The 27,984-nt window shown below is 49.5% G+C and overlaps 1 long non-coding RNA gene across 1 annotated transcript; it reads right to left on the reverse strand.

Annotated features, from left to right (window-relative positions):
- Positions 1 to 217: 217 nt before the first annotated feature.
- On the reverse strand, positions 218 to 27,984 carry LOC116657256. Its single transcript, XR_004312332.1, has 4 exons — positions 27,931 to 27,984; positions 5,395 to 5,573; positions 1,804 to 4,724; positions 218 to 462 (listed from the first exon to the last, which is right to left on the reverse strand). It is a non-coding gene; the product is annotated as an uncharacterized LOC116657256 (long non-coding RNA).

The raw sequence follows: 27,984 nt of genomic DNA on the forward strand, positions 1-27,984 counted from the left end.
GCTACGTCGCGCAGACAGACGATGAGAGAAGGTACAGTCTAAAATTCCACTTCCAGTACCAGACGGAGGCCTCCAAACAGATGGGCCCCGCTCTCGAAAGAGAACGGACCCAGAGTAGCTTGTGATGAACCCAGAGCAGCTCACTTCCCAGCAGGAAAAAAGCCCAGATGGAGAGGAGAGAAGCCCCAGCCTGCTCAAGCTGGAGCAACTTACCCTCAAGCGACACTAAATGTGGACGCAGCACTGGACGCTTCTGAGCTTCAAACAGCCTCGTGTTGGGGTGGCCAGTGCCTGTCGGGCAGAATCCCTCCCAGTCCTTCCCCGGAGTGAAGTGAGATCCGGCAGTAGCTGGGACACAGGGAAGGGGCTGCCCCTGGCGGGGGTTGACCTGCCACGGGAGCAAACTCCTGGCCTGGCTTTGCCAAAATTGTCACCAAACGCAAGTTCATGTGCTCAAAACACCTGTGAGACCAAATAGAAATGTTGGAGCTTGGAGCAGAGAAAGGTTTATTGCTAGACTGAGCAAGGAGAACAAGGAGATTGTGCCCCCAAAACCTGGAACTTCCTGGAGGGTTTCAGCTGATTCCTCTGAGCCTTTTTAAAGGCTCAGCTAAGGGAGGGGCATCCCAAGGTCTGGGATCAGCTGTGCACAAGTCTCTGATTGGCTGCTGGTGCTCAATCCTTAGATGCCAGAAGGGCTACGTGCTCATGACCATCAAGTAGTTAATTTCTTCCCTTTGGTGGTGGTTTGTAGCATCTGAGAAACTCAGGAAATAAGCATGAGATACCATTATCTGTGAATTGTTTAGAAGCCTTCCAGCACTGACAAGCACTGCCTGGGTGTTTATATGCTTTGGCTTGTACTAAGAGGCATCAAAAAAAAGTCTGCCTACTCACCTACACCCTTTCTCTGCATATCTGTTAGGTTTCTCTGATAGTAAGCAGTAGAAGAAAACATCTGTTAATTTAATTTAAAAAGAATGCATTGGAAAGATGCTGAGTAGTTGATAGAATCACAGAAAAAGCTGACTAATCAGGCTATGGGAACCAGGGGAACCATGAAAATCTTAGCCATCGACCTGCGAGCTGTCTTGTTTGGGGTCTTTCCAGCAGATGTCCCAACTCTGTGTCTCTCCACTCAAAATTCTAATTTCCAGAAGACTCTCAACAGTCTTAGTTCATGTTCCTATCTCTTAGCCAAATGGGGTACTGGGACATCTTGACCCATCAGGACCCCAAAGGAAAATCTGAGTTCTTAGCAGGGAATGAGGAAAAGATGCTGGGAAGGTGTAAACAGCACATGCCTACTACATTCTATGAGGATCCCCTCGGATACAACTAAAACTATAACATTGTTTCTCTTTTGGCTGGTGTAGGAGCACTGCATGGAGGGATGGTGTCTTACCTGCAGATGGAAACCTGTGTCTTTGAGATGTCAATGAGATACAACCAACTTTCAGGGGGAATCCTTGATTGACACTGTAGTGAAACCTAAGTTTCTTGGCTTTTCTTTAGAACATTGGAACTGATTCTCTAACCGGGTGCTAATTCATCTTAGTTTTTTGAGACTCAGATGGGAAAATTTTTATTTTGAGGCTTGCCATGGCTAACCCAGTGACAGGATGGTGCATTTCAAGGGGTGAGCCATTGGCTGGTGGCCCCGTGATTCCTGAGTGGGGCTAAATTAAATAGGACACTTCTTGGGATGAGAAAATGGACCCAAGTCTCTTCAAAGACAGTTTTGTGTATAATGCCAGATTTTCGCTTTGGCTCATGATTTACAACTAGAACTATGTGACTAACCTTGCTTCCTTTTTTGCTTCGACTGCCAGAATATCTTGAATTATAGCAACTGGTGCCCTTTTCTCCAAGACTGAATAGTTAAAACAACACAAAAACAGAAACAAAAATAAAATATACAAGGAAGATCAAATAAATTCAGAGTATGTCCCCTACTGGTTACTTAGCTATTGGTCGTCCCCAAACATATGCTAGGTCTGCCTATTTCATCATCTTGCACCTCTTAGAGGAGTCTGGGATGACATCACCAAGAAAGGGACATTTGAGGTGGGTCCCAAAGGGTTATGAGTAGCCCTTAACAGGCAGAGGAAAGGGGAAGGGTATTCCAGGCAGAGGAAATAACACATGCAAAGCCCAAAGGAATGAAAAATGGTGACATTCTGGGCAGATGGTCAATAGCCTCACATAGAGCAAAGGCAGGGCACAAAACTGAATGGGAAATCAGGAGAGGAAACAGGAAAGGGCCTTGAATAACTACATGAAGGGGCTTAAGACTTAATCCTATAGGTAATGGGGAACCCAGAGAATGTCTGAATTAGGCATTGATGACATTCATTCATTCATTTAAGAAAAGCTTACTACATCCTTTTAGGTCCTGGTGGTACAATTCTGGAAAGGACCCAGTCTGGGATGGGCGGGGTGGACTGGTAGGGAGGCAGGGAGGAAGTGACTCATCTCCTTCCCCTTGATAACTCTGCTTTTTGGACTCAGCTCCAGGTCCGCAGGTGCTAGGGGAAAAGAGAAAGGATTCCTCAGCTTCAGAAAGCCCCGCGGGCAATCTGGGGTGAGGGTGGGACTTTATGCCCCGGCAACTCTTTCTGCAAAATGAGGAGAAACCCTTCCTCTATAAAAACCCTTATGACTACAGTGTTGGGGCAAAGACTCCTGGACCCGGAGTGGCTTGATGTCTGCAAACCCAGGGGGCACCCACTGAGAAGAGGTGTGGTATGAAGGTAGTGTTTATCTGCTGAATTTACATTCCCACTCTACTTGGAGCGATAACCCCAGATGTGAATGATACAGGCCACTGATGGTTACTGTGCGTGCCACGCCCCGATCCCCTCTAGCTTATCACTGCACTGTACTGCCAAGACTCAGCCCCCACATCACTTCGCTGAAGGCATCTTCTGCAGCCAGTGTGCGAAAGCTCCAAGTGCCAGAGAACCAACGCCCTCCTTGCAGTAGCCCTCAACCAAGGACTGGCTGGCGGAGAGGCGCTCCAGCTCCCTCACCCTCTGGCTGCAATGACTCTGAGGTGTGTGTTCTACACGGGCTCCCAGAGTGGCCCAGGGGGATTAAGCCCCAGGTGCCCACAGTGGTAACTTGCTTGGTATCACGCCCATTATTGGCTACCTGCCCTCCTGTCTCACCTCTACTTCCCTCCAAGTGTTTCCTGGGATCCTCTCCCAGATAAGCTGCCTCCAGGGGAATCCTGGTCTGTCTCTGGATGGATCTACATTGAGAGGACGTGCCACACAGGTAGTTTAGAGGAAGAATCTTGTCATTTGCATTTACGCCCTGGCTCACTTCATCTCGGGAGGGAACGAGCTTCCAGGGCGCCTGGCACCCAGCATCTCTCCACTTCCACTTTCTGGTGTCACCTGCATCCCTTGATACTCGTCAAAGCCACCCGCCCCCCTCGGGCCCTGGAGCCCGAGGAAGGGAGACATCACATCAGAGGATGAGCTCAGGAAGGGTCTGCTTAAAATAGGCAAGACTGACGGCAAAGGAATCCGTGGCTCATCCTTTTCAGACATTTCCTTGTAAATAGCAATGAGTACCTTCCCCCCTCTTTTTTTTGGCAGTCTAATCACTCCGAACTCCCCTCTGGTGGGTACTTTTTTAAGAGCATAATAGAAGGTGTGATATCTTGTGAAAGGCGCCAGGATCATTTGGAGAGCGGCAGCTCTGGGACTGCAAGAGGAGGTGGCAGTTTCCCGGGAATATTAAAGATTAACACCAAATACTTTGTTGCTATTTAACTCTCTGACGATTCATGTTGCTGGAGCGGAAACAGAACATTTCTTTCCCTCCCTTCTGTTTACGCCTTCCCTTCTCTGTTCTGGGGATTCAGAAGCTGCGGATGTCAGATGCCAACTCCTTAAGGGCTGAAATGGTTTTATATAATAACAGAGAGGGGGAGCCTACAAAATGAAGAAAGAATCTAATTCAGCGCTTGGACTGAAAGGGGGAACTGGAAGCGAGGAGGGGGAAGTGTTCTTAAAAATAGCTCACTCAGAGAGAAGAATGGGGCTTGTCTCCCAGCGGCAGGCAGGCGCAACCCTTGGGTGAATTACGGAGCCTTCTGTGGGCCTGTGCGTTTGCTTTTGAAATGTTGATCATGGCAAAAAAGAGGCAGGTGGAGGGAAGGCTGGTGCCTGACGCTGGGAGCAGCCTTTGGCAATGGATGAGCTGTCAGGCCCAGGTCCACCGCCTACACAGGCAGCGTGCCACCTGGATGCTCACACCCTGTATCCTCCTGCTGGTTATCTGTGCAGCTCCTGGCCCTGAAACTCCAAGCCTTCCCAGAGGGGTACACAGGTCTCTACAGGAGGCTGGGGAAGGGGCCCCAGGAGATTGGGAGGAGGTGGAGAGAAGGGAGAGACAGGGCCGAGACAGGAGATGATGATGAGCACCTCAGAGACTCGGTGGCAGAGAGAGAGAGAGAGAGGACGCAAGTGGGGACAGACGCCCACAGGGAAGGGCAGAGAGAAGCCAGACAGACACAGAGACAGAGGGGAAGAGGAGGACCAGTGATGGGGTTGTTGCTGGGTAACAAGAAAGAAAGGGATGAAGCTGCCCCCCTCCCCTCGCCCCAGGCTGCAAAGACGCTTCCTTCCTCTGCCCCAGCCCCTCGCTGCGTTTGCAAGAGGAGCCGTGATGGATTTAGTTTTGTGGTCATCTTTACTTCCAACGGACAACTCCTAGGAAGAGAATGCAAATCCTACAATTACTGCAGGGTTTCACTCCAGCCCCCCAGCTCTGCCAGTGGTCAACCAATGCCTTAGCTTCCGTGCCTGGTGCATTGAGGGGTCTCTGGGTCGGCCCTCTTCCCTCTCTGGAAAGTTTCTCTTTGACTGATGACAGGTTCAAGTCCCTCATCTCTAGCCCCCTCAGGTCCCCCCAGGCTGGAGAGTGCTTCCCTCTTCCCTGGCCCGAGATACCTGAGAAGGTAGGGGAGCAGACAGACCCGGTGACCAGCATCTTCCAAATCGTAACCCATAAGGGGGAGAGCAGGGAAGAGACCAAGAGCTCTGACCTGCGTGCCCGGTGTCTGGCACGGCCACACCGTGCGGTCACCCTGCCTGTGTCCCCTCCTCGCTCACCATTCCCATACCTGGTGCCAGTTCTGACCGCATGCATGCGTGTCTCTCTCTGCCTCAGGACTCTGACCACAGCGTGTTTAGCTTTGGGAGCAGACCTAAACCCATGACTGTGATAATCACTCTGCCTTCCTCACCCCTGGATGACACCACTCTGAGGCACGTCGACAGTGTCCCAGAGAGCTCCAGGTGCCCAGAGAAGTGCCCTGGCCATCGACACCCCCAGGGTCGTGTGTCTTTTCTTTCCTGTCCCACATCCCCTACTACTCACCTGCAGCTTTCCAATCGGGGCGGCCTCTCAGGTGAGACACGTGTCCTCCAGCTCTAACCCTCGAGGTGGGGGGTGTGCAGGGCTGTATCACCACCGGCTAAAGCATCACAGGTCGGTCACCTCTGGGCTGCTCTGAGACCACTCAGGGAACTTGCTGGAGACAAAGTGCGTCCCTACGGCTGTGGGCAGGAGAGGCCTTCATTAGTAAACAACAGAGAAACAAGAAAATAGTGGGAAAAGAATAAGCACCATAATTTCCGTACTTTGACAGACATACTTTGAGAAGTAACAACCCAAATGAAATCAAATGCCCCTGAAGCAAACCCTGAACCTGGAGTGAGTGGACCCGGCCTGCCTCAGCCCCTCTCAAACACTGGTTGCCAATGGTCATCTGCGAGGCGGGCGCAGGCAGTAGAAATGTGCAGTGGCTGCTGCCGCCTCCGTCTTTCATGACCCGGGGGGAGAAAAATCCTCCTAAGAGAGGGGCTGGGTGTGTGGGCAGAGTCTGGTCGCTGGAGCAGACAGGCTGGAGTTGAGTCCCTGCTCCACCATGTCCTGGCTGTGTTACTCTGAGCCAAAGGTTTAACCTCTCTGAGCCTCAGTTTCCCCACCTGTCAGATGGGGGCCATAACACCTCTGGAAATTGTCGACGTTTGGAAGCGACTTAATGCACGTCTCGCAGCTGGCAGCAAGTAGAGCTCCCGCTGCCATCTCTTCATCCTCCTCAGAGGGAGACACGCCCTCCGCCTGCCAGAGGGCAGGCTGAGGGTGAAAGGAAGTGTGTCCGGCCACTCTGTCAGGCATCGAGACGGCTGGACAGCACGGCTCCCCACAGGCAGCCAGTCTGCTTCCGTGGGCGTGGGAAAGAGACGCAAAGGCTGGCGGGCATCAGACATGAGTTAGACATGCCATTCCACGCCGCCGACACATTTCAGAAGTGCACATCACAAGGCTCTTGTGGAAGCCCTGGCGGCCGGCCAGGGTCGAACCGCAAAAGGAAGCTGTCTCCCCGCTGGAGCAGCCGGGTGGCCGGGTGTGGCCAGGGCACCACGTCACTGCAGAGCATGGGGCCTCTGCTGGGATTTCCTGCCCTCCCAGCTTCTCTTTCTCCCGTGGGCCCAGCTGCAAACATCTCAGGTGACAACGCCCTGGCCAGCGAGGAAAGTCAGCGTTCACCTGACCCCTCCCTGTGTCCCCAGGAAGGCCGAGGCAGCGATGTTTACATGGGGCCTCTGGATGTGGCCCCGCAGCCTTCCTGACACCCACCTCGGCTCTTCTTCCCCTCTGAGGACCAAGGAGGGGTTTCTTTCATCCACAGGTGGTAGGAGTCGCCTTCTGGCTGCGGCGTCAAGGTCCAAAAGAAAAGGCAGCCACAGGTTGAGAGGTAGCAGGAGGTGTGTGCCGCGGTTGGCCTAAGTCAGGCCTCATTCCCGGCAGACAATCTGCAAATATTTATTGAGGGTCTGTTCTGTACCAGCTCTGTGCCCAGGCCTGCAGGGCAGACAGAGATGCCCTGTGTGAGACAAGGACCTTATGTTCCCACTGGGAAGACCACACTGACACATGGAAACCAGGGGTCCTGTTGACCCCTGAGTTATGCTTTTAATACTCTGAGGTGTGGGAAGGGGCAGACCAAATACAGAGACACTGATCCTACTCTCAGTGATCTGGCACCTTCTCTGAACCCCGAGGAGGCTGAAGACTCCCCTCCACGTAGTACTAAATGCACTAAGTTCTCAGATGGGCCACTTGTGGTCTCTGGCCTCCCTCCTTACTCTCATTGGTTTCTTTACTCCCCATCTTCAGCCCCATGTAAGTTTCATCCCTTCAAACTAAGCATGAAAACATCCATAAGATGTTTGCATTTGTCAATTAGCCCTTGTAAATACTTTGCAAGGGAGGTCCCGCTATTTCCATCTGGCCGAGGAGGCAGCTGAGGCTGGAAGAGGTCGTTGAAGTGCCCCACAACATACAGAGAACTGAGCTTCTGTCCTCTGTGATCTCTGACTCTTTGGGTCCCTGCAGAAGGACTGGGACTGGTTTAGTGTGGAAGAGACGCTGGCAGACCCAGCTCTGTTCTTGGTCTCTCAGAAATGTCGGTCCGTGGAAGCAGGCTCCTGTAAATGTCACAGAAGTAGACTCCAAATCCTAAGAAATGAGAAGTTTCCTCTCAGACTTAGTTCCTATATACTTACCCGCCTGTCCTAGGCACCCATTTGCATAAACAGTTATACACTTCCCTATGTATAGAAACCCAGTGCTTCAACTTATGGGTCAGTACGATGTGGGTTTTTTTGTTTTTTGTTTTCGTTTTGCTTTGAGTCACTGAGACTTCATTGCCCAGTCTGTGTGACAGACCTTTGCTGACTGCCTCTGACTGGTGTAGCCCTTTGAGGCCTGCCCTCACCTTGACTCAGCCCACCCACCATTCCTCCTCTGCAGGGAACAGCTTCTCTTACTGGGAATTGAGGGGGCCCATAAACAGGTATCTCCCCTGACCTGACCTCTGAACCACGGAGGTAGATCAAGGCACCTCTGAGTTAATGGAATAGCAGCTTCGTCACTAGCCAAACTGACGGTGAAGAGCTTGGCTTAGATGCATGGTCACATCCCCCAGTAGGACAGACTGACTTCCCAACACAGGCTTTGCCGGATCATTCCCACTGTCCCCACGTCTGGGCTGAGCCTGCTCGGGGAAGCGGGAGAGAATGCAGGTTTCCTGCTGGCAGCCGGGGCCCTGAGAGGAAAGGACTTCTCAGTAGCTACTTTCAACCTCACTGATTGGACCTGGGAACAGTGCAGAGTGAGGAGAAGTCAGGGTTATGAAGTGGGAAAAACGCCTGCCCAGCAGTGCAAACCACACCAGAGCCACACAAACGGCAGGGTCCCCCTCTGTCATGACACCCTTTGTCCACATCACTCAACCCTGGCTGACACAGCATGAGTTCCAGGGTTGAAGGCCAACTTGTAGCTGCCTGGGGTAGCTCCTTGGACAGGGAAAAGAGGGTGGAGAGGGGACCTTGGCAGTCTGTTACAACGTTTTCCTGCACCGAGAGGCTTAGTATCATGGTGATTAAGGGCATGGCTTCTTGGGAGTCAGTCCTGGCTCTGTTCCTAATTTCTTTATCTATACTACAGAGATAATACTTAAACTTACTGGTTTTTTTTTTTTTTGGTATGGATTAAATGAAATAATTTACAACACAGGGCTTACATAGTATCTGACACATAGTAATTGCTTAATGAACACTTACTCTTTTAAAAAAAGTATCTACTCTTGAATCAAACAGGGTATAACACCAACAGCATTGTGCTTTTGTAGAACACCTTTGGTTCCATTTTCTTCTTTATTCAATGACAACTTGGCTCACATCTAGTTGTCCCTCATCTGGGGACCCTGAGCATGGTGCTGGGGTCACACAGTAGCTGTTGGGTGAGTTAATTCCACCAGCGAGTTCCCTGCTGACTCAGAGCTGAGCTCCCTGGAGTCAGGGAAGGAGTAGGTGTGTTAGGGAAACAGAAGGCGGTGACGGTGAGATGGAAGCTTAGTCATGGGGATGGGGAGAACCGTGGCCTTGAGGGCAGGGAAAGGGGGTCCTAGGAGATCAGAAGTGGACATGGGAAAGGAGATGGAGGCAGCCAAAGAGAAGCTCCTCCCGTGCTTCCATTTTTTTCCATGCAGAGGGATCTATGGGTTTGTGGACAGACTCCCTGGTCATGAGGACAGTCCCTTTCCCTCCCTCCCTCACGCTCTCCCTTCCTCCTTCATCCTCTCTCTCTCTCTCTGCCTCTCAAACTCCCAAACCTCCTGATTACATTAGGCTTCAGCCTTGGATCTGGCCCCTGCATTTTTCAGGCAACGAGAGCAAATCCTGACTGTGTTGTGATGTTCTTTTTGACAAAACCGCCTTTTAGGTAAATACTTTTTGGGCCAATCTCACTGAATTAACTATCTGGGTCATTTGAATTTCTTCTCCAGGAAATAATTATGGCCTTTGGGAAATGTAAAGTGTGCTGCAGTCCTGTGAACGCAGAGAAAGTGCCAGCCTCCCTCTCCCTCTGCCACCTCCTTCCACTTCTGTGTGACCCAGGGAACCAAATTAGCCACGAGTCCCATCTCTGGGGTCCAGTGTGGCTTTGGATCTCTCTGGGGGAAGTCCCTGGGGCACTGGAGGCGGCTCTGCACGTGAAGGAGATCATGTTCATGTTCTTTTCCATGTGTGAGAGCTGTGACTTCCTTCCAGGCAGCTCGATTTGTTTTTTGAAAAATAACATTCTGCAGATTCCGTCTCCAATTCGGGAAGGTGAAATAGAGCAGGAGGGAGGGCCGTTATCATGCCATACACTGCGGGGAGGACTAACGCTTGCTTCACGGCACCACGGCACCAAGAGAGCTCTCCGACTTGAGTTGGGAAATGGGTTGCTGGTAGGGACAGCAGTGTAGCTTTGATGGTAGCGACAAGGAACGTTGTGGTGGAAGAAACTGCCAGCCCCTTCTCTGGCTGGGGGATGCAGAAGCCAGCTTCAACAGGAGAGTGGGTCCTCTTCGCCATGAAAATGTAAGATGAAGAGGCAGTGTCGTCCTAGGGGAAGAGTGTCTGAACAAGGCTGGCTCTTCTTGACACCCCTTGGGGAGAGAGCTGGCAGGAGGGAAGATGGTGGGGATGTTTGCAAAGGCCCTTCTGCTCATTTGCTAGGACGGCCAGAGCAAAGTACTGCAGACTGGGTGGCTTCAACACAGAAATGTATTTTCTTACAGTTCTGGAGGCCAAAAGTCCGAGGAAAAGGCGTCAACAGGGCTGCTTTCTTCTGAGGCCTCTCTGTCTGCCATCAGCCGTCTTTCCTCTGTGCATGTCTGTGGTCTCATCTCCTCTTCTTATAAGGACACCACCGGTCATACTAAGGTAGGGCCCGTCAGATGGCCCCATTTTACCATCACCACCTCTTTAAAGGCCCTATCTCTCAAAAAGGCCATGTGATGGGGAGCCACAGACCGTGCAGGGGCTTGTGTAAGCGAGGCCTCTGTGCTCAGCTGTACCAGCTGCAGACGGCATGTTTGCAGCCTCCGGTCACAGGGCTGTGTACGTGGAGCTGGGCTGCAGCCTGCGTGGTGGGCTCTGTGGCTCTGACCCCAGTGGAGAAGCATCCATTCAACCCCACAGGACCAGTTTTCAACAGTGACACCGTGTGGCAGCCACAGAAGCAGTAGCAGGAGCAAGACAGCAGACCCCTGCTCTCCCTCCACCAGGCGTTTAAAGGCAGGACGGACCTCTTTAAGACTGGAAGGTCCAGGGGTATTGGGAGATGGAGAAAGAGAAGGTCCAGAGGAGGATTTTTCTTCCAGATAAGGGGGGAAGGTGGGAGTTGAGTGATTAGAGATTGGAATGGATATGCTGGTTGGTACCCCAAGTTGATTGAGTGGGACACACCAGTCATATTAAGATCTCTTTGGGAAGAGGGGACACCTTTTTTGAGCGAGGTTTTGAAAATCTGCACTTTGGGATTTTGCTTCAAATTTTGACTTGTCATCCATCCAAATGCACAGGTTTTATCAGTCTGTACTCATCAGCGGGGCAGAGGTTCCTGTGCAGGGTCTTTGGTGGACACTGAGAGAGAGGCACTGGCCTCCAGTGACTTATTAATGGAAGAGGAGAGGCCTGAGTTGTCTCGTCAACTCTGTCCCAGATCCAGGTTGGCTGCCGTCAGTGAGGAAATGCTCTGTCTTGAGGAGGGTTTCTCAGAAGCAGACCCAGAGACAGGGATCTGTGGGAAAACTGATTTATTAGGGAGGTGCTCCCAGAGGAAACAAGGGAGGGATGGGGGAGCGGCTGGCCGGGAACCGAGTGGGGCTGTGAGTCCAGGCAGAGTCCCAGCCTCCACCAGATCCCACGGGGGTGCTCTGGAAGGTCACACCTCAGAGTTCGTGGGCTTTCCTCACCCTCAAATGGCCAGTCCTTGGCTAAGGGACTCCTGGGAGTTCAGAAACTTCCAGGCACTTCAAGATTTTTGCTCTTGTGAGCAGAGGAGAGGCAGATGTGGCTGTTGGAACCAAGAAACCCACTGCTGGGCGAGGGGTGCACAGAAAGGGTCCAAGGAATGCCCTGGGGGCTGGCAGAGCTCTGTCCATGGTCCCACTTTGCGACTAAACAGCTCCCACACCTCGTGCTGACTCTTCCCGCAGAGCTGTTTTAAGAGCTGATTCAGCGGAGGCATATGAAACTTGGGCCAGAACTACTGAGGCTGAGGGTGGCTCCCTAAGTCACCAGCTTTGGGACCTTGAGCAAATGACTCTGACCTTCACTTTCCTCATTGGCAAGACGGGAATGGTAATTCCTCCTTCCCAGGGCGACTGCGAAGATAGAAGAGGCAGTGCGCCCGGCCCCCTGCTTGGCCCTGTGACTTCCCCTCCCTCCTCCTGGGGAAGACCGGGTTATCCGTGAGCGCCAGGCCTGCTGCGGAGTCCCCGCGACCCGCTCGTTTTGTTCACGTACCACTCTGCGGAAGGCAACAAGTTAGACGGCAAGTTGCGCTGCCAGAGCCAGGGAGTGGGCGTACTAATTCCTGGCTGTCAACTGTGACAGGTTTAAAGCCCAGTATGTCAGGCAGTGCTGGGGCGCCCACTCCACAGCCCGCGGAACCGCGAAGACAGACGCACCTTGGGGCTTCCTGGCAGCATCAAGCATTTCACGGTGCTCCGTGTTTCCGTCATCTCTCCCACTCAAGGGGCCAGGAGCAAGATCCCGGGAGCACCCGAAGGGCTGACGTCCTCCTGCCGCCCCTCCTGGCAGCTCAGGGCGAGCCGCCGGCCCCAGGCTGACGGGTGCTGGGGGAAGTCTCTCTTTCTTTCTCGCAGGGGCACAGACAAGCCCCTCCCCACTCCTACAGCTCTGCACCAGTTGGCCGAGGAGTGAAAGTGCCACCTTGGTAGCTTGGTTGGTGCCCGTCTCAGGTCACCGAGGCATTTGGTGGCTTGGGAGGTGGCATTGATGAAGCCCGTCTCTCCTTCTATGCTGACCTCAAGCAAATGTCCATGTTAGGCGGTATTGGTCCCATCCTGCAGGTCAGAAGACTGAAGCATGAGCAAGTTCTCACAGTCCTCGAGAGCCCAGCATGACATCTTTCTGGCTTCCTTTCTGCCAGGCGAGACTCCTCCGCTCCCGTCCCCTTGCACTGCTGCCCTCAGGCCTGTCTCTGAGGGTCCTTCCTACATCACATGAGGCTTTTTAAAGCGACTCAGGAGTCCCACATGTGCCTGATGCTTACGCCCTCCTGACGCTACCTTTTTCTGTCCTCTGCCTGCTCCCCAGTAGGGAAAACAAATGATTATAGAGTAGGTGGTGCGTGCCTTTTATTCCTTGGGCATGATCCTGGAGTCTCACCCTTTACCCTGAGCAGCATACTAAAGCCTTTCTTTACCACAAATTACTTATCATGAACAGGAGAACGTTTTTTTTCACCAGCACTTCTCATTCTGTTTAAAAGCGTGGCCACACCTCGGGGCTGCGGGGAGGTGGCTGTGTTCAGCAGAGCCCCTGGCGCCCAGCAAACCCGCAGCTGCTGCTCATGACTGTTGCTACTGTCAGCCTCTCTGGAGGGGAGGAGTGCTCCTTCGCGTCTTCCCTGAGTAGGAGGATGTACCTCGTTCTAAATCTGAATTGATCTGTGGAAAGGTAACGTGAAACAAAGGTTCTCCGTGACAGCTGAGTCCAAAGAGGACTAGTTTAGGAAATGCCCAAGAGAAATGTTCTGTGATTACAGGCCATTTCTGCCATCCACACTGTCTGACGCAGTAGCCACTGGCCACATGTGGCTATTGAGCCCTTGAAGGGTGGTGAGAGCGGACGAGAACTTGCATATTTCGTCTTCTTTCAAGTTTAGATGGCCACACATGGCCAGTGGCTGCTGATCTGAAGAGCAAAGGGTTAGCCCTTCTTGTCTTGTGACCTATGAAGGCGCTGAAAATGTTAACCATAGCACATATGAACCGTGCACGAGAATGCTTTACAATGAGTTATTCCTAGAATATACATCCCAATGGAGCAAAGAAACACAGCAGGGGGGCCACGAAGGATTTGCCGAGCATTCCTTGGAGCTGAGGTGCCTAAGACACAAACACTCATGAGTGATCTTGACTTCCAGGCTGATGAAGGATTCCTGCAGGGAGGACAACGATGGTCACATCTGGTCAAGTAACGCGGGTGATCTTGCCAGCCTCAAATTGAAATGGGAAGCCAAGGTGTTCGGGCCCCTTTGAATCCAAAATGGGCAAGTTTCCATTGATGTTTCTTGTAAACACATTCCAAGCCGTACTTTCAAAAAGATAACAGTGTACAATATTCTTCTCTTTTAACTCAGAAACATTTCTAGGAATTTATCCTGAAAGAAATGACTCTCAAATAAATAATATTTTATGCACAAAGATGTAAATTACAGTGGTTCTTGCGTCAGTAGGCCCTTAGAAACAAGTCACGTGTTTATTATGAGAAAAGCCAAAGGTGGCAATTGGAAGCAATTCAAATGGTTAAGAAGAAAATGGCTAAGAAATTACAGGATGTCAATGTGATGGAATATTCTGTAGCCATTAAAATTATATTTACATTATAGTGCTAAGGTTTAAAAAAGCAGACTTGAATGCACAGAAAGTTCTCAAGTGTTTAAAGATGCATAGAAAAAAGACTGACAGGAGACGCATGAAAAGTGTTCCACTGGCCTTCTGCCTCTGGGAAGATGGAGTGGATGTACTTTTACTTAATCTACTTCTATGTACCAGTGAAACTCTGGATGTTACACGTGCAACAAACACGAGGACTCTGAAAGGTGGAGAGAAGCAGCTAGGGACCTTGGCACAGAAGGAACGACACCTTGATGCGTTTTCTGGGTTTTCTTTTTGCCTTACATACACCAAACTCAGAGCTGAAGAAGCTGGCAGCCCAGAAACCCCAACAAATACAGCTGTTACAAGCCCCAACAAAAGTCTGCTCTCTCTAGCCAAAGAAAGGGCCAGGAAAGAGGCAGGCTAGCAAGACAGAAAACAGTTAGATAATAACTGCTTTATTTTAATCAAACACCACAGAAAAAAGTGTGGTCCACCTCACGCATGCCAGTAAAGGCCAAGTGGGAGCCTGGACTTCTATCATCTTGAAGCTGTTACAAGGCATCCCAATTCCATAATTAAAAAAAAAAATTTCTCCCGTTCTGTGGGTTGTCTTTTCATTTTATTTAAATGGAGGTCCTGGGGATTGAACCCAGGACCTTGTGCATGCTAAGCATGTGCTCTACCACTGAGCTATCCCCACTCACACGGCGTCCCAACACCCTCACAGGGGTGGTATCAGAGGAGGCCACATAAGGAGCCAGGACTTTCATCCCCACAGGCCAATAATGAGGCCCTCTCTCTCCTACGCCAACTTACACGAGGTTTAAATAAAAACTACAGACTTACAACATAATACAGACGTGTCCAGGTTTCAATAGAAAATCACTTGTAATACCAAGAACCAGGAAAATCTCAAAGGAATGAAAAAAGGCAATCAAGAGATGCTAATGCAACCAGCCAACAGGATCTAATAGACATTTATGCAACATGTCACCCAAACAACAGAATACACATTCTTTTCAAGTGCCCATGGAATACATACCAAAATAGACCATGGCCCGGGCCCATTAAAACAAACCTCAACAAATTTTAAATAATTGAAATCATGCAAGTGTGTTCTCTGACCCTAATAAAATCAAACTAGAAATCAGTAACAGAAAGATAACTGGAAAACCTCCAAGTACTTGGAAACTCAACAATATGCTTCTCAGCAACCCTTCTGTTAAAGAGGAAGTCTGGGGAGAAAAGAAACAATACACTGAACTGAATGAAAATGAAAGCACAACACATTAACATTGTGGGGCACAACCACAGCAGGAAATTTATAGCATGAAATAGATACATTAGTAAAGAGGGAAAGTGTCAAGGCAGTAACATAGCTCCCACTGTCAGAACCCAGAAAAAGGAGAACCAACTAAACAGAAGCAAGCAGCAGCAAGGAAATAAGAAGGGTAAGAGCAGACACCCACGACGTCGAAAACAGAAACAATAGAGAAAATCAAAACAACGAGACCGTCCTTTGAGAAATCAATAACACTGATAAATCTCTGGCCAGGTGACAAAAGAAAAAGTAGAGAAGAGACACACCACAGGGGCTCAGGATATGAGGTGGTGATGATGGTAATTCTGACGTGCGGCCACTTTCTGTTTCAGTTGACGGGAGGAAAGGGAAGCAGGTGGCAATATTGCAGTGATGTTGACAGAAATAAGTTAGGAATTTCAGATGGGTCGAGCTGTGGGACACTGCTTTGCTTTTCAAATGAGCATGGTCACAGGAGGTCGGAGAGTATTTTTCTGTGGATAAGATTCAGGCTCGGGCTGACAACGATCTTTATGGGGGAATTTTAATAGTAGCTTTGCCCAGAGCCTGGGGAGTCGATGATCTGACCTGGACAAAAATACTGTCTCTGTGAGATCATACGGCTCTCATCGTGGGATGTGGAGGAGTTTGGAGAAGTGAGCTATTAAAAAAGACAGGCTGCAAAAGGAAGACATTATGCCCCTCTGGCTCTTGCACTCTGGTTGTTCTGAGAGCAAGGTGCCGGCGGGCTCCAAGACTTAAATAATTGCGAGAAGCCCCCAGCTCTCCTCTGGCAGCAGGTTCCTTAGCTGCTAACTAAGGAAGGCTGGGTCTTTCCCATCCCTGGCCTTGGAGCCTCCAGCTGCCGCTCAGTGTTTAGCCTGGCAGGCAGGAAGTGTCCCCGTGAAGTTCATCGTCTTAAGCTGGTCCCCTCGTTCATAGGCAGGAAGCGTGTGCATATGAGCACTGGAACCCCAAGAGGCCGTCCAAACCCAAGGTCGCAGTGACCTTCTGCCCTGGGCCCAGACCCCGCAGGTGGGACAGCTGGAGCGCTCACTGTGGCCCGGCTGGACAGTGCTCCGGGCAGCAGGCCTGCACCCCCGCGTTCTTCAGCCATTCCTTGCTCTAGTGGATGTCACAGGGGCAGGACCAAGAGAAGTGTCTTCTCCCCACACCTCAACCCTCCATTTTTGTGTAAAAGTAACTTTCTATTCTCAAAAGCTTATTAACATCAGAACTTCAATAATGAAATAAAATCAGCTTTAGAGGAAGGAAAACAAACCCCCTTCCCACCAACACAATTACTTTCTCACATTCTCCTTCAGTCTAAGTGGTGTTACGCATATAGTTTTAAAGACGTGCGACCAACAGTCTACAATCTGTAGTCTGGTTTTCACTTGACATTATGTCATAAGCATCATTAATGTTGCTCTATGGCTTCATAATTATTTTTCAGAGCTTCATGGCATATACTCCACTGAGTTACTAGACCATCATTTATTTAGTCATTCCCTAATAATGAACATTTAGCTCATTTGCAACGTTTGGCGACGAATGGTGGCTGCTGTATGAATGTCTTTGTATTTATAGTCAGTTTCTTCTATTAAATTCTTCCTGAGGATAAAATACAGGGGGTGGGCTTACTGGGTTGAAAGGTATGAACATTTTGTTTTTCTTCTTAATACATATCACCTTCCAAAAGGATGGAACCAATTTACAATGTTTCCAGCTATGTACGATGGTCCTGCTCCTTCCCAACTTCTCTCACATCGGCAGCTGCGATACGAATTTGCATTATGAATTTTTCTAGCCAGTTTGTATAGTACCCCACATCTGCTGCAATTGCATCTCTTGGATTGTTACTGTCTTCCCTCTCTCCGACCCTTTAGTACAGGGAGATTGAGCAATCCACCGTGCTCTGCTGGACGTGACTTTCTAGGACACTCCTATAGCCCCAACTAAACCCTGAATCTTAATCACTGATTCTTAAACCTGAGTAGAATCTCCCTGCCTGCCCCTGACTCCTGCCGGTTTTGATTCTCTTCCAGATTCTTTTAGCATGGCATGTTTTCTGTCTCATCAAGTCCTCCAATGGTTTCAATGAAAGAATTACTGTTTCACACTCTCTGGACAGCATTCTTCCCTCCCTGATGCTAAGCGCTGATGCAGACAATTAGTGCGGGTGGTAAGGAAAAGAGCATTTCCCATACATTTGATTATAACTTACTTTGTCTTTGTGGGACTTGTCTATGTCCTTTGACATTTCATTCATTCATTCCAACAAATATCACTGAGTGCTTAAGGTATTCTGGATGGCAGAGGTTTGACAATGAAAACATAGTGTCTGTCCTCACCTAGCTCACAGTTTACTGGGGCACACACACTATTAACAAGCAAGAGAGTAAAGGAATAATATATCGGGCAGTGATGGGTTCTAAGGAAGCAAAACCTAAAGCAGGGCAAAGGGACAGAGAGTGCTGGGGAAGTGTGGGCAATGGGGTTCTGGAGCTGGCTCGCACCAGTTCTTGAAAATTGTGTATATCTCTCCCCAACCCATGTTCAATGACCTCATGTTGACAGCCTGAAATTGGTCACGGGAAGTATTCACATCACACACATAAAAGTCTACCATTCAGGAACAGCTTGTTGTTAAACTTTTATCAGCACACAACGGTGCTAGACGTCCGCAAAAATCCACTCCCCTCGTTCTCATACACAGTGGCATATTGTGTGGTTAGCCAGGGGAAAATCTCACTGAGAAGATATCGGACCTGGAGGAGGTGAGGAAGGAGCCCTATGGGTATCTGGGAGACAAGCATTTCAGGGAGAGGGAACAGCCAGTGCAAAGTCCTGAGGCAAGGTGTGGTTGGCATGTCTGAGAAACAGCAAGGAGGCCAGTGCAGCTGAAGCAGATCTGGAGGGGGTGAGGAGCAGCAGGAGGGTGGGAAGTGATGAGACGGGGGGGTTGGGGCGGAGACTGGTGGGAGGTCGATGGCTGTTTGCACTGGTAGTGAAGGTGAAGAAAGGGTTAGATTCTGGATACAGAGTCCAGGAAGAACCCACAGTATTTGCTGATGGATCAGATATGCCATGTGTGAGAAAGACGCTGAGATGATCTCTTTCTATTAAGGCCTTTTCTTACACTGCCTTTAAAGACAGCGTTTTAGTTTAGGGAGATTGGAGGCATGGTGGCAGAGTCTACCCCTCAGCTCTAGTTTATACTTCTTACTTCTACACAAACCTTATTCTGGGGAAAGATTTCCTTTGAACTATGTTTGATTTTGAGTAAGGCAACCACGCACAGCTGTGGGGGAGAGTGCCGGACGTCTACAAAAGTCCACTCTCCCCCGTTCTCAGGCACAGTAGCAGAAGTTCACACTGGGAGGGGGGCAGCGAGATGCAGCTCTGGGCACGAGTTGGGGCCGGGGAGGTGAGTCAAAGCGTCACTTCCATGGGAGCGCCACTCGAAAGAGAGTTTCCCTCTTCTCCTACCCCATAAGCTCAAACATGGAAGCCACACGTGTTGATGACCTGGCTGTGACCATGAGCCAAGAACTGTGGAGCAGTAAGACACAGGAAACTGAGGTTCTGAGATGAGCAGGTGGAGCAGAGCTGCCCCCCCCCCTCCACTTCCTTCAGGACAGTTCCGCAGGAGAGAAAACATAATCTTTATAAAGCCATAGTTTCTTGGGAGTCCTTTTGGTTCAGCAGCTTAACTTTACATAATCTTAACTGAATATAAGAGCTAATTCCAAAACAAACCAATGAACCAGTGGAAAATCGGAAGGTAGAAAGTGACAGGTTCCAACCTGGGGAGTCAGACCCACTAGGTGAGCACAGGATGGAGGAAGACCAAGGGCAAGGGGTCATCCAGTCGCTGGGAGCACTGACAGAGGGGAGCCACGATTTCAGGTGGGGACAGTGGGAACAGATCAACACTGGCTAACAGTGAGTAGGAAGGCGCTGGGCGAAGAAGAGGAAGAATTCTGGAGTTTTCAGGCAAGAAGACTTTCCCAGCATGAGACCAATACGTCCTGGGAAGTCGGGGGCTGAGGTCAAAAGTCCGCAGGGGAAGTCAGTCCACTGTGGAAAAGGCGAAATGTGAGAAAACATCCTAGGAGAACACATTCTCGCAGTCACTGAGGAGGTAGGTAGAAAGGACCCAGTAGGTCTTTTGAAAAACACGTCTTTTATTAGCCATGCACTAACCTTGATCTATGCTGGGGGGTGGGGGGGAAGACACCTAACAACCTTCCCCATTAAAGTTAATGGCGACTCTCCTATAAAGTCTCAGGGCAGAACACGGCGTGATGGATCTGTATGATTATTTCACGAAGCTTCCCAAAGATAAACAAGGCTCTTAAGAGACGTGTTTATTGGTGAACAATTTATATCGGCGTCCGTCCCATCAGCCAGGAAGGTAATACACAATTGCTGAGGGTAGGGCGGGAAACGATTACAAGTTTGGCTCCAGCTGGCGCTGCCCCCATGGGAACGCAGTACAGAACTGCTGAACCACAATGAAGATGAATTGGTGCCCTGGGTGAGCACCTCCTGAGAGCCAACGCGCAGCCCCTAGCTCTCTCACAGGAGCGGCTATCGCCGGGCCCTTGGGGGAGGGAGCAAGGGTTCCCATCAACCACCTGGGAGGTGAGGTCAACGTCACCAGCAGGAGGAAAGGAGTCGTGCCCTCACACTCCAAGGTCCTGTTCAGGCACCTCCGTGAGCCTAAGTTTCAGCCAGAGGGACTGGACCTCCATCTTCCCGTAGCCCTCTGGGTGTCTACAGCTGGAAGAGCTCTGCCCTCTTCCCTCCTCTCTGCATCCTCCACGCTTTGTCACTCTACGGGGACATTCCTTGAGTTCTAGTCTTCTCCACTGCCTAATGTCTACGTCTTCTGTGGTTTGGATTTTATCCCCTGAAGTGGTCCTGCTCGGGTTCACACCGGGGCCCAGCCATTCTTTAACTCTGTGATGTTGGGCCCAGTGTCCTCATTTGTGAAATGCAGATGATAAATCCAAGGAGCGGCATTAGAGGATCATGGTTCAGAGCACAGGCTCTCCAGCGGGACTGCCTGGGTTTGAATCTCAGCCCCACCAGCTATCAGCTGTGTGACCTCGGGCAATCTACTTAACCCTACTTAAAAATGAGGATAACACTAGAACTTGCCTCATGTGACTGTGTAAGGATTACATAGCAATAAATGTTAGCAATCATTAGTTGAACGGTTGTTGTAAGGATTACTTGAAAAAAATACATCTACAAGGCTGAGATTGATGTCCAGGACGTGGAACCTTTGGGCAGCTGTTTGCTATTATTACTTAGATTCATGGATTACCTCACAAACTGCCAACTCAATGGAACATTTTCTTCATCTTACTGGAAAGCACTGGAAACCTGTCACTCCCATAATCCTGAACGTCCTGTTCCCTGGACACCCACGAACACAGCAGTCTCCCGGTTCTCCTTGTTCCCTTCCAGCTGTTCCTTCTGTTTTCTTTCGGGACTTCCTCCTTTTCCAGGAACCTTTCAGAGGTTGATGGTCCCTAAGGTTCATCCTACATGCTCATCTTATTCCCGTGCTGCACCCTCTCCCTAATTTAATCTATTCTCTTGGTTTCATACTATCCTGCAGCTCAAAGACTCCCGTCTTCTCTCTTGAGCTTACTGCTTCCTTCCTCAACACCCCCAGCTGGAAGGTCCATGCACACCTCCAAACTCACCTGGGGTCACCCCGACCGTCTCCTGCAGCTGCTCTTTCCCATGTTCTGTGCTCCTGTCGGCAATCACACTCACTCACTGACACTGGAAATGCTGTCAGCCTGACTTCCCCTCCCACAGCGTTTTTAGCCACTCAGTCCACAAGCTCTGCCAGTTGTTACCTCAAGCATTTATCAGAGAGGTCACCCCTTCATGCTCACTGCCGTTCCCCAAGTCCAGGCCACTTCATCCCTCAATAGAATTGCCCCATCACTTCCTCAGTGACCTCCTCCCTCCTGCCTTCCCCTGCCAATCCATTTCCTGCACAGCAACAGGGTGATATAAAATACAGGTTATTTCCATTATTTCGTGCTTAAAAGTTTCCAGCCTTACTACCCTCAGCAATAAATCCAAAAGCTCCAACACAGCTCAGCAAGGCCGCGGCTTCACCTGCGCCTCCCCTGAGCCCTGGTGAGAGGAGGAGCGCTGGTCTCCAGCCCACAGCACACTACTTCCCACTTTCATCCACTGCTCACAGCGCTCCCGCTCACATAGCACCTGCCCATAGTTCACCACTCGTAGGATTCACCTCAGGTGTCAGCCGGCCCCACCTTCCCCTTCCTCCGAGTCTCACTGCCCCTCTGGGCCTCGGTCCTGCGTTCATTCCTATCACTGCACCTGAAACAACAGACTGAAACGGTCTTTGTGTCTGTCTATCCCACTAGACTGTAAGCTCTGTGACGGCAGGCACTGGCTCTGGTTTTTCCCTGATAGTCCTAGGTGCTAGCACACTAACAGGCATATCACAGGGGCCCAATAAACACTTTTTTTTTTTTTTTTTAAAGACAATGAGCTCATGGAGAGACAGACTGGAATCCAGCTGAGGTCAAGTCCTTCAAAGGAGAGGCAACAGGCTGTCCCATCCAAACTAGTTGGGTGTGTGTGTAGAGGGGCTGTCTCCTTAGGCTACAGTTTCTGGAAGAACTGAAGAAGCCTATTAGACATGAGGGGCAGGAAATGGGGTGAGGAGTGGGTGTCAGCATCCACCTGGTTGGGGTTCTCCAGGTAACCTGAACTGAGCAGGGAGGGGCGGTAGTGAGGACCATCATGAGGAAGCATGAAGGGGGTACTAAGAGGGCTGATGTTAAGCTGGTTGTGCCATATTATCTGCCACCAGAACTGCTCCTCTGTCTGTAACCATGCCTCTGCAATATGACTTTACAGCTCTTCCCATCAGGAGGTGAAGTCGGCTTCCCTCCGTCTTGAGCCTAAGTCAGCCTCCTGGCCTGCCGCAGCCAACAGGAAGGGGCAGAAGTGACACTGTGATCAGTCTGAGCCTAGCACTCTAGGGGCTCTGTGGACTCTTCTCTCTTGAAAACCTGTCTGGTCATGTGAACAAGCCCAGGCTAGCCCGCTGGATGATGAGGGACCACGGGGACTGGAGCCCAGGTGTCCAGCACAGGCAGCAGAATCATGAGTGCGGTGCCTAGCAGCAAAGCCACCCAACAGCTGACCTATGCCTGACTGCAGGGGTCCGAGGGGGACAGAAGGGCCACCCGCTGAGCCCAGTCCCAACTGCCAGGACACGGCATCATGAACCAGATAAATGGTATGGTTTTGGCTACACAGTTTGGGGGGATGCTTGTTATGTAGGAATAGATAACTAAAGCACCATTTAACAAAGCTGGATGCGATCTGAGAGTCAGAGAAAGTGATGTGTGACCCTTACCCCACACTCAGCTCTCACTGCAAGGAATGCCATCGTCCTTTCAACTTGATTTTACTGGGTGTTATTGGGGAAATTTTCTATATCCTGTCTCCAAAGGCCCACTTCCAGAGCCCCTATCATCTTTGACATGATCCCCAAGGAGAGCCAGGAGCAACGTCTACACCACCCACAAGGCCACCGTCTAGCTGTTTCGGCCACTGTTTGGAGGTGTGTGCCTTGATGGGGAAGCCCGGGAAGGTAAGGACCGTGGCACTGACGAGTCTAGACCTGAAACCGGACACTGGCTAACTGTGCAATTAAACCTCCTTGAGCCTCAGTTTCTCCATCAGTAAAATGGGGACAATCATGCTTATCTCACAGGGTCACAGTTAGGATGGAAAGAGATAGCACCTGTGAGGGGCCTGTCTCACCATAGCATCATTACAAAGGGTGGGGGAAATCATGGAGGTGGGGGGCCGAGCCGAGCCAAGCTCTAGAAAGATGTTTTCTCCCCCTTGAATGGGGAGAGGGTCCTAGCGCTCCCTTGCCGGCTACAGGCCTGGGTTCAGATGATTTAGAGCCATCAGAGGGGCCTTGAGGCAGGGGGGCTTCCCCTTAGCCTCAGAAATCATCCGCCTAGCCAGAAATCACAGGTCCTGCCCCTTAATGACTCTGCTGACGTCCCGGTCAGGACAGGGCCGTGCTCTTGGCAAACCTTCTCTGCTCTTTGTGCTGGCGGTGTAGTGTTTAGTGAATTTCTTCCTGTTTTGGAGCCCAGAAATGATTGTCTTGGTGGCCAGGCCACGTGTTTTCCTCACAGAAGAACGTGTGAGTGGGGAGTGGTTTGCTCATTTGCAGCCAGTGCCCACCCCCACCACCCCAGTCTGCACCCCCACCCGCCACATTGCTCCAATTCCTGTGGGCCAGCAGGCTTAGCCCCGGGGCGTGGGCTTACGTCTGTCAGGAGCCTGATTGAGGGTTAGGAAAAATCATTTGGGACGTGATGACAATCACAGGCACAGACCTTACACTTGTGGCTGCTGTTTCTTTTCATAGATGGTTCCCAGGGGGCCTCTGTCCTAAGCAGTTGCCAATCTCTGCTAAAAAGCTCCACATTTCCCCATAGCTCTAGAAAACTTTAAAGGGGGAAAACACTCAAGCTTTGGGTCATCTACTCTTTTTGTTACCCTCCGTCTCATTCCAGATGCTTCCAGAATTTTTGTATATACACACATCTGTACACACGGATATACATACATATGCATGTGTAAGTTACCTCTCTCCATACGCGTGTATGCGCGCGTGTGTGGAGAAATAATACATGTAAGCACGCGGGTACCTGCAAACATACGTGTGTGTGTGTAAAGTGACATCGCACTGATCAGCAGCCTTTTTGTTTTCACTTAATATAGCATAAACTTTTTTTTTTTTCTGATCGGTAAACTTTTACTAAAAGGCCACAATATCTAGAGACCAAAAGTCAAAGTCAGTGCATGAAATACCTTGTTTGATAGTGTCTTTTAAAGACTTCAGTTTGCATGTTTTAGGAAAGGGCATAAACCCTACCCCCCTGACTGGCCCTAGAAGTGTATGAGATTGTCATCCTGAGTTTTCTATTATTAAAAATTATTATTAGCCCACCATAGCAATCAATATTTCTCAGTAGTAACTGGCATTTAGGGCCAAGCGATTCCTTGTTTTCTGGGACGAGTTTGTACATCAAAGGGCATTTAGCATCTCTGGTCCCCACTCACTCAACGTCAGGAGTGCCTGCAGGTCAGTGAACAAAAACGGACCTCATGCGTGGCCAGCCTGGGTCATCTGTTCTCATCCTGGGCAAATGGTAGCTCACAGTAGACTCTCCCTCATACATATATGTTCACGTATGATGATCATATGTCCTAGCTCACCTGGGGCAGTCCCAGGAACTCCTGGGGTCCAGATGTGGTTACTACAAGCCCCCTCTTTCACTCTCAGAAGTATCTTTGTTTGGATGATAAACCATTTGGCTACCCCAAGTGTAAAGGCCCTCCTTCAGAACTAGTTAGACTTTACAGAGCTCTGCCCAGCACAGACTAGCTGCTAAGGGTGCTAGGTGTGTCTTCCCGGAGTTCATCTGGCTGTCTGCTGGAGGATGGTGATGCCATGGACAGATCTATTCCCAGCTCCAGGGTTAAACATAAGGGCATTACAGTGACAGGGGGAAATTTTTTTAAAGAAGTGATTAGAGCATTGGCTTAAGGACAGAGCTTGGCTAGAGAGGCAGGGTGTCTGGTGACTCCTTAGAGTCAAGAAAAGCTGGAGCTTTACGAAGAGGGAGAAACTCTTTCCACCCTTTCTGGAACCCCAAGCCACAAATGTGGTATGAACAGTCATGCTGTGTACTGTGTATCTACTGACGTACTGCATGTGTATCTGTGCTTTATACACCTCTCTCCAAGAACCAACTTTTGACCCCTTAGAGGAGCTCTCACTCCTGCTGAGAATGTGTGTCCTAGCTGCCCAGACTCCATGTTTCACACATGAGGCCCAGGGAAGGGAAGGGAAGCAGAACCTCAGGGTATGACGGGCTTCAGGCACCTCTTGCCCTCCCCGCCCTGGAAACTTGCATTTCCTCTGGGCACACCCACAGGCGGAGGATCAGCCTGGCTTGGAAACCCTCACCCTCGTCCTGACTGGGTGGTGGACGGTGGGATCCCAGAGATCACTCAGGCCAGAAGCAGAGCTGGGACTCAGGACTTCCCAGTGTGGGGCTAGAGCTCTTACTCGGGTCCATTATGTCTCTCCTTGGATTTCCTCCTAAGATGCTTAAATCTTCACTCTCCCATTTACAACTAAAAGATGAAATAGGTTTGGAGGGACAGATGTCTCAGAGAGAAGGGTCTCAGAGGCTACAGGAGATACATGTTCAACAGCCACTTAAAAAGCAGATCCAGTGGACTGGGACTCTTCTGTGGGCAGGCTGGAGAAGTAGATTCTGTTGCAAACCCTCTAGTTAACCCCTTCATGAGGGGGTGAATGTTCATTCACTCAGGGCTTAGGAGAGGTTTTTTCCCCCCCGGGAACCACGCCCTGGTTATCTGGGACATGGAAGAAGGTTCACCCCAAACCTTTGACGGCAAAGGGGCTGGGATGAAGGTAACTTGGACTGATCGACCTGCAGACCCCACTTCTGCCTAATGCTGTTTCCAGCTGGATCCTTAAGTGTTTAGAGCAGGCCCCGTGCAGGAAACGAGTCCTGTGTTGAAAGCCAAGGTTCTTGCTATTGTCCATTCTTATTTACGGCCTTTTGTGGGGTTGGTGCTCCTTGAAAGAGACCTGTCAGCTATTCTGTGGGGGACTCTGTTTATGGACACACGATTTGCTTGCTGTTAAGTTATGCATGAATCATGGGCATTTACTACACGCTGGAAGACCACAGGATTTTACAAGAGGTGGTGCCTTTCCTGCTGTCAGGTTTCTCAAATGTCCCTTCTGACCTTGTTCATCTAACCTCACCTCAGATTCATACTTTCCACTAGGAATGGTGGGCTGCTCCCGGCTTTTAGAAGTTAAAAGTATTCTGATATAAATAGCTCATACAACTTAATAACAACAACAACAAAAAAACAAACAACGCAATCCAAAAACAGGCAGAAGACCTAAACAAGCAATTCTCCAATGAAGACATATAAATGACCAAAAGGCACATGAAAAAATGCTCAATATCGCTTCTTAGAGAAATGCAAATCAAAACTATAATGAGGTATCACCTCACACCAGTCAGAATGGCCATTATTAAAAAGTCCACAAATGATAAACACTCCAGAGGGTGTGGAGAAAAGGGAGCGCTCCTACACGGCTGGCGGGAATGCAGTTTGGTATAGCCACTGTGGAAAACAGTACGGCGATTCCTCAAAAAACGAAAAATAGACTTACCATCTGATCCAGCAATCCCATTCTTGGGCATATATCCAGAGGGAACTCTAATTCAAAAAGATACATGCGCCCCAATGTTCAGAGCAGCACTATATACAATATCCAAGACATGGAAGCAACCTAAATGTCCATCGACAGATGACTGGATAAAGAGGTTGTGGTATATTTATACAATGGAATACTACTCAGCCATAAAAAAGAATAAAATAATGTAATTTGCAGCAACATGGATGGACCTTGAGATTGTCATTCTAAGTGAAGTAAGCCAGAAAGAGAAAGAAAAATGCTATATGATATCACTCATATGTGGATTTAAAAAAAGAAAAAAAGAGGACACTAATGAATTCATCTACAAAACAGAAGCAGACTTGCAGACATAGTAAACGATCATGGTTACCAGGAGAAAGGGGGTGGGAAGGGATAAATTTGAGAGTTTGAGATTTGCAAATGTTAGTCACTGTATGTAAAAATAGATTAAAAACCCAAATTTCTTCTGCATAGTACAGGGAACTATATTCCATATCTTAAAATAACTTTAATAAAAAGAATATGAAAATGAATATGTGTATGTATATATATGACTGGGTGTGCTGTACACTAGAAATGGACACATTGTAACTGACAATACTTCAATTAAAAAAAAACCCTATCCTGAACATATGTGACAAGAAACACTTTGGGAATCAGTATATGTTACTATCAACATTAATATAAATAATTATATTATTTGTTGGGCTCTGTGTGCCAGATCAATGCTTAGCACATCCATGGACTAACTCACTGAATGCTCATAAACACATTGTGATCTATAAATATATATATATATATTTTGATTCTCTCATGACACAGAGGATAAAACTGAGGCTCAGAGAAGTTAAGCAACTTGATGAAGGGTACACACGGAGGAGGTGATCCAAATTCAGATCCACCTGAGGCCGAGCCTGAGCTCTTCATTCCAGGGATATCCCGGCTCAGAGAACTTGGGCCAAGAGTGCCCTGTTCACCTGTTCTCTCTGAAGCACATGTGCTCCCAGTGTCTCTGCTGACCAGGAATGCGGTGTGGGGTCACAAAGACAGCACGGCCTCAAAGTCAGAAGATCTGGATGTGAGTAGCCACCACTGTCCACTTATATTAAGTTTACTATAAAGACCGAATGTGACAGTGTGCATGACTAAGGTCTTTATAATTGCAGGTTGTGATGGCTTCTATAAACAAAAGATGGCTGTTACATGTATATCCATACCTGTCTCTACATGCTGATACACAACACACACACAGACACACATACGAGAATATGCATCGTGGTTACTCACAGTTGGACAAGCCATTCTTGGGATTAGGATTTCCAAACTGAAGGGGCCTAAGAG

The sequence above is a fragment of the Camelus ferus genome, chromosome 17 (assembly GCF_009834535.1).
Source record: "Camelus ferus isolate YT-003-E chromosome 17, BCGSAC_Cfer_1.0, whole genome shotgun sequence".
Taxonomy (NCBI): domain Eukaryota; kingdom Metazoa; phylum Chordata; class Mammalia; order Artiodactyla; family Camelidae; genus Camelus; species Camelus ferus.